The 13,124-nt window shown below is 47.6% G+C and overlaps 1 protein-coding gene across 10 annotated transcripts in view; it reads right to left on the bottom strand.

The window, feature by feature from the left end:
* NFASC (neurofascin) overlaps positions 1-2,116 on the bottom strand; it is a 178,376-nt gene extending 176,260 nt beyond the window's left edge. For all 10 annotated transcript variants that reach the window (XM_081225480.1, XM_081225482.1, XM_081225483.1 and 7 more), the window contains exon 1: positions 2,040-2,116. The gene's annotated coding sequence lies outside the window, so the exon portion shown is untranslated. The remainder of the gene's footprint in view (positions 1-2,039) is intronic.
* Between the last annotated feature and the right edge of the window lie 11,008 nt (positions 2,117-13,124).

Raw genomic sequence — 13,124 nt, 5'->3', positions numbered from 1 at the left:
GGATCCGTCAGCAATTTGCTCTTAACCTCCAATTTAAGACTTGGGATATTAGCTGAGGTCCCCAGGGCAGGAATCGGGCTGCCCTGTTTCACATTTCCTGTTTCACAGGAAACACAATTTCTGGCCTAAGTGTGAGTGAGTCTCTTTCCTCATCTGTGCTATTCATTCTCATTCTCTCTCTCTTTTTCTTTCTAAACACGCGTGTGCACGCACACGCACACACACAAACACACACACACCTTCAGCTGAATCCAAACACAAGAGGAAGAAATTACTGCCTCAGAAGTGCCCGCTCTGTCAGGACAAAAGGTAGAATTATTAGATGCATAGCAGACCCCACCTCCATCTTCTTTAATTCTTCCTGCAATGCAAATCCACCAGATCCAATCATCCCCAAACCAGGGGAGACAGGTCTCTGCCTTCCTTCTTCTCCCTGCCCGCTGCTCCCACAGTTGGCATGACCAATCCCCAGGGTCTCCACACACATTTTTCCTGGGCTTCTCCTACGTATGCTTCAAGTTCGGTGGGTTGTGAACCTGCTGGTCTCCAGCTCCATACAAACAATTCAACTCCTGCCCAACCAGGTCCCAAAGCCCCGTGATCTGCCCTTGCCGGAGATTTGACTGGGGCCCAGCAGGGCGCATCACAGTTCCAAGGGTAGATAATACACACCAGGCCCTCATGCCTGGAGACAGACAGGCAGAAAAGGTATATTGTCATCCACTCCTTTGGACTGAGGAAGGAGGCATCTCTGCCCAACACACAGACACACACACACACACACACACACACACACACACACACCACTGCCAAATTCCAAGGAAAGAATGAGGAACAGAACCTGGCTCAGGGCAAGAGAGGGGCTGCCATGGGGACTAGAGACTAGGTGATTCAGCACTCTGCCCACTCAGCCCAGACCATGGGCCACACTCATGACAGCTCCCGATGCCAAAGTGCTGACTTGGAGGCTGAGGAAGAATCCTTTCTAAAATCCAAAATTCTCCAACCCTTCAGTGAGGCTCCTCATCCAGGCCTTTGCATCCCCAGGGCTCAGATCAAGACCAGGAAGAGGGTGCTCAGCCATCTCCTTGGACCCCTGCCCCAAGGGTCCTAGTTTCCCTATGCTTAACACCCCCCCACCCCATGCATCTAGGAAACAAACCTGAACAACTAGCGGAAGAGAGTAGCCGAAGAGGAACCTAAGAGAGGCCTACAAACACCCAGCATCCTTTGCCCCCAAGCCATGAATAGGATCAAACATACAGAAGGGATAAGTGGATTTTGCAACAGCGAGTACATGGGGCCTTCAGAGCCCTAGGCCTCCCCAAGCAGGGAAGGAGGGCCCAGTGGCAGGGAGGGGGGCTCGGTAAAAGCCATGTGGCTACAAAAGCACCAGGAAAGGCAGGTGGGAAAGGCGATGGGTGGCAGGCCAGCTAACAGCCAAGGGGGAGAAGATGGGGTTCTTGAGATGGTGGAGGAGGAAACCAAGAGGTAGTTGGGAAGGGGCTGAGACAGGGTGTGCAGAGGGGACCCGAGAAGGACAGAAGCTGTGAGGGAGCTGATGGAGAGACAGGCACACAGAGTGATGGGGGTATGAGCTGGGGACCAGAGCAGGGAGGGCAAGGAGAGAGCCTGGTGTGCGGGGCAGGAAAAACAGAAGGGACAGGGGTCACACAAAGTGGGGTGTGGAGGTAAACAGGTGAGGGCAGAGCTCGGGGATGAGGCAGGGACAGGAGGAAAAGGGGAAGAGAGTGAGGTGCGGGAAGGGGGAGGGGAAGCAGCCAGCGAGATAGAAAAGGTGTTGGGGCGGACGGGGTTGGGAGCTGGATGGGGTGGGGTCCAGATATTGACATACGATGGATTCAGGGCAGGTAACAGCGTGGAGAGAAGGGTCGGGGGTGTGGATGGAGGGGGATGGGGACAGGTCAGGGGATGGAGACAGACAGAGGAGGGCGGGAACAAGGGGGTGTCGCTAGATGGGTTTCCATGACCCCCGTTCTACCCCCACCCCCATCTCTCTGCTGTTCACGCTCGCCTACCTGCAAGGGCTCGGGCTCCGGCCCTGGGTGCAGTCGGTGCTGTGCGCTGCCGGCGCCGCCACTTCCCCAGAGTCCCCTGCAGCGCCTCTCGCCGCCAGCCACCGCATTAGGGCAGAGACCAGCCCGTGCGCGTCCCCGGGCGGCCTGCGCGCCCCCGACACCCTGCGTGCGCGCCCCCGCGCCCCTCCCTTCGCGCGCCGAGCGGGGACCAGGACGCTGGAGGAGCAAGGCCGGATGCTCCCGCGCCGCCCCGCCAGGCGCGCTGGAAAGCGATTGCAGGGCCTGGACTGGGGAGAAAAAGCGCCTCCTTTTCGCACCGACCCACGGGCCTCTTTGCGGACTGGCGTTGAAAATGATACTAATTAGCTCCCGTTTCCGTTCGCTGAGCGTCTAGTGCGAGCCAAACCTACAGGAGGAAATACGCTGGAGACCCAGGGGTATCACGTGTTTGTCCTGTATATGCCCCTCCACCATCAGACTGTGACTTCTTGGGGGCAGAAACTTGTCGAACAGCTTGTGTTCCCAGGGAGACTTGCTTCTGATAGACTCTCCAGGAACGTGTGTTTTTCTTTTGTTTTTGTTTTTAACAGCGGATGATCTTTTTTCTTTTTATATAAATTTATTTTATTTTTATTTATTTATTATTTTAGGCTGTGTTGGGTCTTTGTTGCTGCGAGCGGGCTTTCTCCAGTTTCGGAGAGCGGGGGCTACTCTTCGTTGCGGTGTGCGGGCTTCTTATTGCGGTGGCTTCTCTTGTTGCGGAGCACGGGCTCTAGAGAGTGTGGGCTTCAGTAGTTGGGGCGTGTGGGCTCAGTAGTTGTGGCTCGTGGGCTCTAGGGCACAGGCTCAGTAGTTGTGGCGCACGGGCTTAGTTGCTCCGTGGCATGTGGGATCTTCCCAGACCAGGGAACGAACCCGTGTCCCCTGCACTGGCGGGTGGATTCTTAACCACTGCACCACCAGGAAAGCCCCAGGAACGTTTGTTGATTGAAGAGTTGGTGGATCCCGAATTGAGGATGTGAGAAATGTTGTGACACCTGCTGGGGGTGGAATGGTCTTCTTTTAAAAATGGGAAATTTCATCTGCCTTAAGGGGGCTCAGGCCTGCCCGGACTTGAGTTAAGAGGGAAGAAACCCGGGACTGGGAGGCCAGAGATCCAAGGGCTCCTCCTGACTCTGTGACTGTCTGCCGTGGTTAAGACACTTCTTTGTGGGCCTCAGTTTTCTCAACTGAACAATGAAAAGTTGATTGGATGATCTCTTCAGGTACCTTCTGGCTCAGAAATGGAGACTGTGAGGCCCTGGCTGACAATTGTGCAGGCAGAGACCGGAGCTCGTTATCACCTGAAATTATGGAAAGATCTGGATTGGGACATCACAGAATCTTAGGCTAGAAAGAGCTCTTGGAAGAAACTTTTAGTCTATCCCTCATCCCAAACCACAGTTCCCTTGGCAGCGCCCCTCTGAGGTCCCATTCAAAACCACATTCAGCCCCCTTCTCTGTGCTCACACAGCCCCTGCTCTGGCACCACCTGCCTCTCTGTTGCCCCTTCAGCCTGTGAGCTCTGGGAGAGCAGGAATGCATCTTGTCCCCCATGCTGTCCCCAGCTCTAGAACATAGTAGGTGCTCAATAAGTACTTGCTGAAGGAATGAGTGACTGCCAGTGATAGTGAATCATCCAAATAGCTGACAAAATATCCCTTTTTAGGTGGCATTGCATGGTGGTGGTGAGACCAGCTTAGAGACAGCCTGCTGGGATTCAGATCCTACCTCCATCATATCAGATATGGATGAAAGTGGGCCATTTACTTATTTTCCTTTTATTTCTTTTGAAAAATATTATTAAATCTGTACAAGCACGTAGTTGAATTAGAGCCAAATCATTCTAGAAGATTTCTTCTAAAATGTTTCCCTCATGTTTTCCCCTCTCTAGACGTCATCTCTTTCAACTCTTTTGATCTTTGCTTATTGCCTATTTACTGCTGTATATCTAATAACATGCCATATTGCTACTTCTTGCTTCTGTTTTAGGCGTTATCTGCTTTTTCTTTAAAAGTCTTTATTGAATTTGTTACAATATTTCTCCTATTTTATGTTTTGGTTTTTTGACCGTGAGGCATATAGGATCTTAGCTACCCGACCAGGGACTGAACCCACAGTCCCTGCATTGGAAGGCAAAGTCTTAACCACTGGACCGCCAGGGAAGCCCCTAGGCATTATCTCTTGATTCCACCCTGTGATGGACACACTTCACCTCACATATACCCTTCCTGTCCTCCTCTCCAGCCTCCCAATCTAGTCATATCTTGACACTGGTTATATCAGAATTAGTATTTATTATGACTACTTAAATCCTATTCACAACTGACCTTTTCAGTTCCTGCAAACTTTTTGTTTTTTTTCTAGACTTAATAATTGTCATTTTTGTCTACTTGTTTTGTTTCATATATAATAAGTATCTATAATTCAACTCTAAACTCTCCATCAATTGTCTATGTCCATTTGTTCAGACCTTTCAGGTATTCTATTAATTTTATCTTCTTGAAGATTCTCTCCTAGAGCCTTCTGATGTGTTCCAGTCCCTGTTGGTTTCTCCATGCCCAATGCACTGCTATTGATCTCTCCAAGCTTCAGTTTCTTCATCTGTAAAATGGGGATAATTATTATACCTCATAGAGTTGTGAGGATAAATGAAATAATTCATGTAGTGTAATTCATGTAGTTTGTCATATAATAAGCACTTGATAAATATACTGATTACTATTCTAGACTAGAAAACCAAAGCTCAAGTAACCTACCCAAGTAATACTTCAAAGCCTACATGTGTCTGACGGCACCTAATTAAAACTATTATTTTAGGGTGAGAACTAAAAATCTTAGATTTACAGTATTAGAATCTTTCAGTATGGTCAAGTTGAAGGAACACAGGATTTTTCAAGAAAGTCCTGGCTGGCCAGCAGGGTGAACTTGGGCAGATCACTTAACCTCTCTAAGACTTATTTTTCTCATCTGTAAAATGGTGATAAAGTGAACACTAATGAGATAAGGCCCTTTGTAAACCAAAGTGCTCTGCACAAATGTTAGCTGTTACCAGCATTCTCTTCCTTTTCTTCACCTTTTTTTTAAAAACAGCTAAGAAAACCGAGGCTAGAGAGAAAGAAAATCACACAGTGATTTGGTGGTTGAAACTGAACTGGAACTCAAGTCTCACAGCTTTAGTGTAAAGAAATTAATTCTGGCCGGAGGGGAGTGCAGAACTGCCAGAGGACCTGAGGGTGGCGAAGCAGGTGTTTCTTTGGCTTTGGTGTCCCCGAGCTGCTGGCCTGTCCTGACTAGGGGATGGGCACCACCTGCTGGTGATAGACTGTGGGCACGGGGACCAGCCTTGGCTCATGCAGGCTGGTCTACTTGTGTGCCAGGAACAGGCTGAATCAGTAACAAGGGCAGAAAATGGTTGCTTTTTCTTCCTAGACCTTTATCTGGCCTTCGTGCATCCTTTTCTTCCCTGAGTGTGTCTCTCTAGTTCTGGCTGAAACCCCAGCAGGCATGGACTCTGCTGACCCTAGACTTGAAACCCCACTCCCCGTGTCCTCTGTCATGGTGAGTGTGAGTCACTGATGATTTTCGTATTCCCTAGCATCTCATGGCTCCCAACCAAATTGCACAAGCCATGCCTTACCCTGGGCTCAAGCCAAGAGAAAGCCCCTGCGCACTGTCTCACGTACTTGTAGGACACTGGCATTACAGGCCTGGGGAACGTTGAGGGACAGGGCCAGGCCCCACCAGTGTCTGTTGTACCCTCCAAGCCACCCTCCTCCACATGGTCCCCAGAAGATGTTGGGAACCGGACAGTTGCATGCATTATTGCTGGAGGTTTGACTTTATACAGGGCAATTTGGCAGTGCCCTCAAGACTTTAACGTAGCCTTTGACCCATCTAAGACTCTAGCCTGCAGAAACACTGGCACAAATCACAAAAATGTGTGCACACCAGGATGTTCAGTGTAGCCCATTCAGAGGGCAATGGTCAAATATGCTGTGATAATCTGTGCGGTGGAGAGATATGGAGCCACTTAAAAAATAATACACACACATATCCTTTAAAAAGAAGAGCAGCGTAATAATATGTAGAGTATGATCCTTTTGGGGGGAAAAAATAAAAGCCAGTTTACATAAGAGGGTGGAAGAAGAAGAGAGAGGGAATGATGCCGTGGACCTGTTCAGGAGCTGAGGACAGAGCACCTGGAGGAACTCAGGAGGGACCTGATTTCTGTGGAAGCTTGTCCCGTACTAGGCTCTTCCCATATGTTAGATCACTTAGTCCTCACAAAAGCCCAGTGAGATGGGCATCATTGTCTCCAGTTTACTGATGAGAGGCCAAATGAAGTTAGTAAAATTGCAACATCACACAGATGGGATGTGGTAAAAGATTAACTTTGCCCAAAGAGAGGCCTGGCCTTTGCCCTAGGCTTCTGGGAGGTCATCTCTAAACCCTTGGGATGTCCTCCGTGACAAGAGGGTCTTTGTCTACTTCTGGGGGCTCAGCCACACTAGATAGTCTATGCTAACAATGTGGTTTATGGTGGGGGCTTGGGGCACAACCACCAGAGGGCTGGAAACTCAGGTCAATCACATGAGCAGTCAGCCATGTCTACGTGACTGAGTCTCAATAAAGACTCTCACACTGAGGCTCGGGTGAGCTTTCCTGGCTGGCCGCCGTCCGTGCATACTGTCACACATCACTGCTGGGATTTAGCCGTGTCCCCACACCTCCACTGGGGGAGGACAACTGGAAGCTCTGTGTGGGGAGCTTTCCTGGGCTCCGCCTCTTCCCGTAGCTGACTTTACTCTGTATCCTTTTGCTGTAATAAACCCTAACCATGGATATACTAGCTTCCGGTGAGTGTTGTGAGTCCTGCCATCAAATTATTGAACCTGGGGCTTCCCTGGTGGTGCAGTGGTTGAGAGTCCGCCTGCCGATGCAGGGGACACGGGTTCGTGCCCCGGTCCGGGAAGATCCCACATGCCACGGAGTGGCTGGGCCTGTGAGCCATGGCTGCTGAGCCTGCGCGTCCGGAGCCTGTGCTCCACAACGGGAGAGGCCACAACAGTGAGAGGCCTGTGTACCGCCAAAAAAACAAACAAAAAAAATTATTGAACCTGAGGGTGGTCTTGGGGATGCCCAAGGTTGCAGTTAGTGACAGAGTGGGGGTGGTCTTGTGGAATGCTCCCTAACTTTGAAGATGGTAAGTGGTAGAATCTGGAGTCACACAAAGATCTCAGAGACGCCAGTGTGCCCCCTCCCCACTTCCCTGCACTCCCTACACTGGCACATTGTGTAACCAGCGCTGAAGGATAGAAATTCTAGCGTCCTGTGGAAGAACAGAGTGGTGGCCACACTAAGGGACAGCAAGGCAGGTGGGTGAGGATGTGACAAAGCAAGCTGAGTGGCACGCTCAGAGCAAGTACAGAAGGACCACATTTTAGAGAGATCCAGGAATCTATGCCCCTCACAGTGCAGGGGGTCAGGAAGGCAGGTACAGAGAAAGCCAATGGGAGAGGGACTGTCTTATCTCTGTGCATCCACAGAGCTTAGCACAGCACGCTGCTCAGAGCTGAAGCTCCATAAATATTTGTTCAACAGACGAATGAATGTTTGAATAAAAGCAGAGCTCCTGTGAGAATAGAGCACACTGCCCGGTGATGGGGACCACTAGCCACTAGTTTAAATTTAAACTAACTAAAATTACAAATTCAGCTCAGTCACGTTAGCCACAATTTCAGCCACAGATTGAAGAACATTTCTGTCATTACAGAAGGTTCTATTGAACAGCACTGGACTACATTATGACTGGTGGCACCTTGACTTGTGCAGTGCACAACCTTCACAATTGTTCAGGGCAGACCTCTGTGAATGCAGTACCTCCCAGTAGGTGGTGCTGTGCTAGCTCCTGGTGAAAGAATCACACAGACATTTATGGTCTAAGGCAGGCATGAGAACATCTAAAGAATGACCTGTTAACGCCTTCAGGCTAACTGAAGTAAAGAGATTATGTTTAGGTATTGCCAAACACATAAATAATGAATAGACCAAAGAAAAGAAATGTAAAGAGGTTTAGCTATCTTCACAGCCAGAAAACTGTCTGTTTCCCTTCTTATGTTTGAACTGAACATAACTCTGCTAGGATTATTTCTTGGAGAAGTAAACATACTTGACAGAAATAAACATGCCGGCTATTGAAATACAGCTCCCCCCAAAAAATATTTGCCTTCACGTAGCAACCTCAGAAGGTCTCTAACATGGTATCCACTGACATTCTAGGTGACATTTACAGTGATTTTTCCTGTTGTTTACCATAAACCATTGAAATGTCTTATCATTTGCAACATTTCAACCTCCAAATGATCTTTCTGACACTGCCTCTTGCACAGAGCAAATGCACAAAAATTCTTTGTTTGACCATGTTTCTTGGTTTTCTATCAGGGAAATATGGTCCCTGTACCTTGCAGGTCCTTTCCATCTTCTATAGGCTATGATTGCACACTGCTAAAGGAATCATAAGTCTAAATGGTTCAGGATGCCTCCTTCTGCACTGGACCAGACCCAACAGGTTGGGGCAAAGCAAAGGAGGCTGCACCTGCACTTTGCAGCAAGCCAGAGCCCTGCGCCCCAGACCCCAGGCCCCAGAATCCAAACTTCTCTGTTTCTGCCCCTCCCAGCCACTGCTTCCCAGCACAACTCCTGCTGGCTGCCAGCATCAGCATATGAGCCAGGAGCCAGGTGGTAGCAGCTGAGAGCCTGACCTGTGGGCCTGACCACCCCCAATTCGTTTATCTTATTTATGCCAATTTATTAGCACAAAACCCCTGGGAAAGCAGCAGGAGGAGGTTTCTGCTTTAAATAAGCATCAATATGGCATCATGTCTGTAAGCTCAGGCCCTGGGTGGCTGGCCCTCCTGCCTCCCACCTCCTCTAGGTGGGTAGACCCAGGAGAGTAGGTCTGACTGGGCAGATTGGCTGGTGTGTGCTTCTAAACCTTAAACCCAAGACTGGTCACAATTTTACAATTGTGTGTGCTGACTTCCGGTTAAGGGTCCTCTAAGAGTCCTTTTATAACAAAGAATCTGTCTATTAAATGGCAATGACTTTGTAAATAAAACAGCCTTAATAATTAAATCTTGCTCTCTCTCTCTCTCTCTCAGGTCTTCACATGGACTAACTCTTTCAGTTCTGAAGTGTCAGCAGCTGGGGAAATGCGATCTTCCTGCTGAGGAGCTCCTGGATCAGAATGAGTCCCCATCATTCACTCCCTTGTTGAAGCTGGGGCTGGAATAAGGGGTACCCACCCTCTCAGACACAAGAGAACATTTGAAATGAATAGATGAATAGCCATAACTTAAGATGATTCAAAGCACCTGAGAAATTTTCATGGACCATGAACTCCTTCTGCTTCATAGGGACCAGATACCATGACCAGGTAGATCGTACCTGCAAAAATGCAGGGGTCAAGGAGGGGGGAAAGAACCCCTCAGATACTGTTTCTTCCCTTACTAACACCCAGCTGTAAAAATTCCAAGAACAAACAAAATCTTCTCACCTACCCATCCTCTTGCCCAGGGAGAACATTCCTTGGACAGTCATTTGGCCATTGTGTACATATTTTTGTCTGTTAGGGGGAGAATGAAGCAGGGATGTGTTGGTAAATATTTAACAATGGGTTCACTGGGGAAAAAAAAATAAAAAAAGAGAGAAGCCCTGATGTGTAGCATTTTCTGATTTCTATGGTGTAAATTCTCCCACCATGGTCAATTTCGAGGTACCAATATGAGATCACTGAATGTGGAGTTGGGAAGAGACACGCAGTAAGTAGCTCACGATAATGTAATATTTCCAACGCACCAGTACAATAGACATGAATAACCTCAAGATCATAGACAGTAGTAAAGTGTAGTAGAATAATTAGGAAATGATGTTTTGCATTATTTCTTACTCTTCAATATAATTATTTAACTGTGAGGTTATATAATTTAATTTTAAGTAATGACTGTGTTTCACAACCAGCTTGCAAAGTTCCTGAAACTTTAGCAGGGGGCTCTTGTGAGCGGACACAGGCTGGCTCGGGCACACTACTGCCCTGAAGCCATGCAGTCACACGGCTCTGTCCCTGCTCTTGCCACTTCCTGGCCTAGAATTTCTAGTTTGTGTTTCCCACCACAACTTCAGCGAGGTCAATATATTAGGCCTGTTTGAAAGAAGTGGAAGTCAGCTGTGGAAGATGCTGCACAGCCGTGTTCGTGGCCAGCGCCCCCATCCCAGCTGCCATGAGCCCTGCAGTGATGGTCAAAGGCTCGCCCTGTGTCCTTCTCTGGGGGCTGCTCTGCCTGACAGGAGCAACCCCTCCCTGGGATGCCTGCAGGTTACGATGGCCAATAATCACTCATGCTGGGTGCAAAGCCTGGCGCCTTGCGCCAGAGAGGACTATGCCATGGAGTGAGTTACACCCAGAGCATCTGTGGATCAGGCCAAGGTCTTTACCTGAGACACAGCCTGGCTTAGCAACTTCCTTATCATCCTGCTTCCCACATTCCCTGTGTCTGAGAGCACTCCTTCCATAAGTCACAGGCACCCAAATCTCTGTCGTAGGCTCTGCTTCTAGGGAACTTGACCAAAGACACGAAGCCCCAGAGGGATTTCCCTGAAGTCGCTCTGTGACCAAGGCACGATTTGTACCCAGGTCTTCCGATGCCCAAGAAAGTGTTCTTGCCATCATCCCACAGCTGCTGCTTCTACTCAAGACTCTTCAGCGACTATGGAATGAAGCTGAAGCCCACACACCTTCGCATGGCGTTCAAGCCCCCGGTGCTCTGACTCCAACCTTCCTTTCCAGCCTCGTTTCCTAGGATTCTCGCTACTTACACCCTTGACTTCAGCCAGAGCAGACTGCCTTCTGTTCCTCACACCTGCTCTGGGTTTCTTGTCTCCATGCTTTTGCTTCTGTTGTTTATTTTCCAGAACAAATAAATTTAAATGTAGTAAGTGCCTACCGCATTCAAGACATTGTACTCTAGAACAGCAGTCTTCAAAATAGGGTAGATCTATCCTTGCAGGTAGCAGACTTCCCAAGAAGTATGTGCACAGGAGTAGTTTAAAGAGAACTGGTTTCCAGGTCCTCAGCTATTTGTGTCTTCCTAAAATTGTCTGAGAAGTGGCCTGCATTCAAAATAGCCCTTTTCTAGAACCCTCCTACACTGTTGGTGGGGATGTAAATTGGTACAGCCACTATGGAGAACAGTATGGAGGTTCCTCAAAAAACTAAAAATAGAGCTACCATTTGACCCAGCAATCCCACTCCTGGGCACATATTCAGAGAAAACCATGTTTCAAAAGGATACATGCACCACAATGTTCATTGCAGCACTATTTACAATAGCCAAGACATGGAAACAACTTAAATGTCCACCGACAGATGAATGGATAAAGAAGATGAGGTATATATATACAATGGAATATTACTCAGCCATTAAAAATAATGAAATAATGACATTTGCAGCAACATGGATGGACCTGGAGATTATCATACTAAGTGAAGTTAAGTCAGATAGAGAAAGACAAATATCATATGATATTGCTTATACGCAGAATCTAAAAAAAATGATACAAATGAACTTATTTACAAAACAGAAACAGACTCACAGACATAGAAAACAAACTTATGGTTACCAAAGGGGAAAGGTGGGGGGAGGGATAAATTGGGAATTTGGGATTGACATATACACACTATTATATTTATCAATAAAATAGATAACCAACAAGGACTACTGGGAATGCAGGGAACTCTGCTCAATATTCTGCCATAATCTAAATGGGAAAAGAATTTGAAAAAGAATAAGTATATGTATGTGTAGAACTGAATCACTTTGCTGTACACCTGAAACTAACACAACATTGTAAATCAACTATAGAATCAACTATAGTCCAATATAAAATAAAAATTAAAAAATAATAGCCCTTTTCCCACCTGACCAAAAAAAAAGAGGAAAAGCCCTCATCTTTCTCAGTTTTTACTGTGGTGCATATCCCTAAGGTATAAAAATGATTCAAAATACTGGTTTGGGGGAAGGCTCCTTTAATAATTAGGGCACATTTACCCTTAGGGTGCTCAGTAGTAAGAGACTGTGATGGAAACACATGGTTATGCAAGGTTGGCCTGGGCTTTGATGCCAGGCAAAGGGGTTTTAGCCTCGGTGCAGGAAGCAGCAGGGCCATTTGGCACCAAACAGCCAGATACAGGGATTTGGGCTGGAGTTGGTTTGGGGTCAACTTTTCCCTACTTCCATGCTTTACAACATGGGGTCATTAGTGCTGTAACAAGGGTTCTAGAACACAGCATATCTTCAGGGATCATCAGTTTTGCTCAGACTTGATGGGGACAGAGATGGGATGGTGGAAGTTTAGTACTCTAGCTAGTAAGTAATTGTATACATTTTTATATTAAAGTAATAATAGCTAACACAGATAGTGCTCACTGTATGCCTGTCCCATGTAAGAACTTGATATCTATTAAACACATTGAGTCATTACATCAAAGCCATGAGGAAACCAAGGCTGAAAATGGAGGTGAAGTACCTTGCCAGAGGTCTCCCAGCTGGCAAACTGAAGAGCCAGATTCAAACCCATGTGCTATGGCTCCAGAGTCTGTGCCTTTAACCAAAAACCAGACACCTTCAAGCAGATGTGTTTTAAAGTAGAAAGCAATATTTGACGACTGTTTAAGCTAAAGCTTTAGGTTTTCAGCTTTTGTGAACTGCTTCTTTTCCTAGGGGTGGGATGGTGGTTGGCAGGGGGGTGGATGGGTGGGGCATTGGTCACTCTGCTATGACCTTGGGGTAGTTGGTGGAGAAGCTTTTCCATCCTTCTGGTCTCTATTTATTCTGCTCGGTGGGGAATAAAATGGGGAACAAATGGGGGAGGGGTGAGGATGTCTTGAGAAGAAGGGATGAGGACAGACCCTAATCCTGGAGAATGCCATATGGGTATACATGAAGTTAGTCTTCTGTTTTCTAGCTCATTAGAGATGTTGGGAGA

The sequence above is a fragment of the Mesoplodon bidens genome (genome assembly GCF_964165515.1).
Source record: "Mesoplodon bidens genome assembly, chromosome: 2".
Lineage (NCBI taxonomy): Eukaryota > Metazoa > Chordata > Mammalia > Artiodactyla > Ziphiidae > Mesoplodon > Mesoplodon bidens.
The sequence above is the reverse complement of the archived record's forward strand: the minus strand, read 5'-3'. Positions and strand labels throughout refer to the sequence as shown.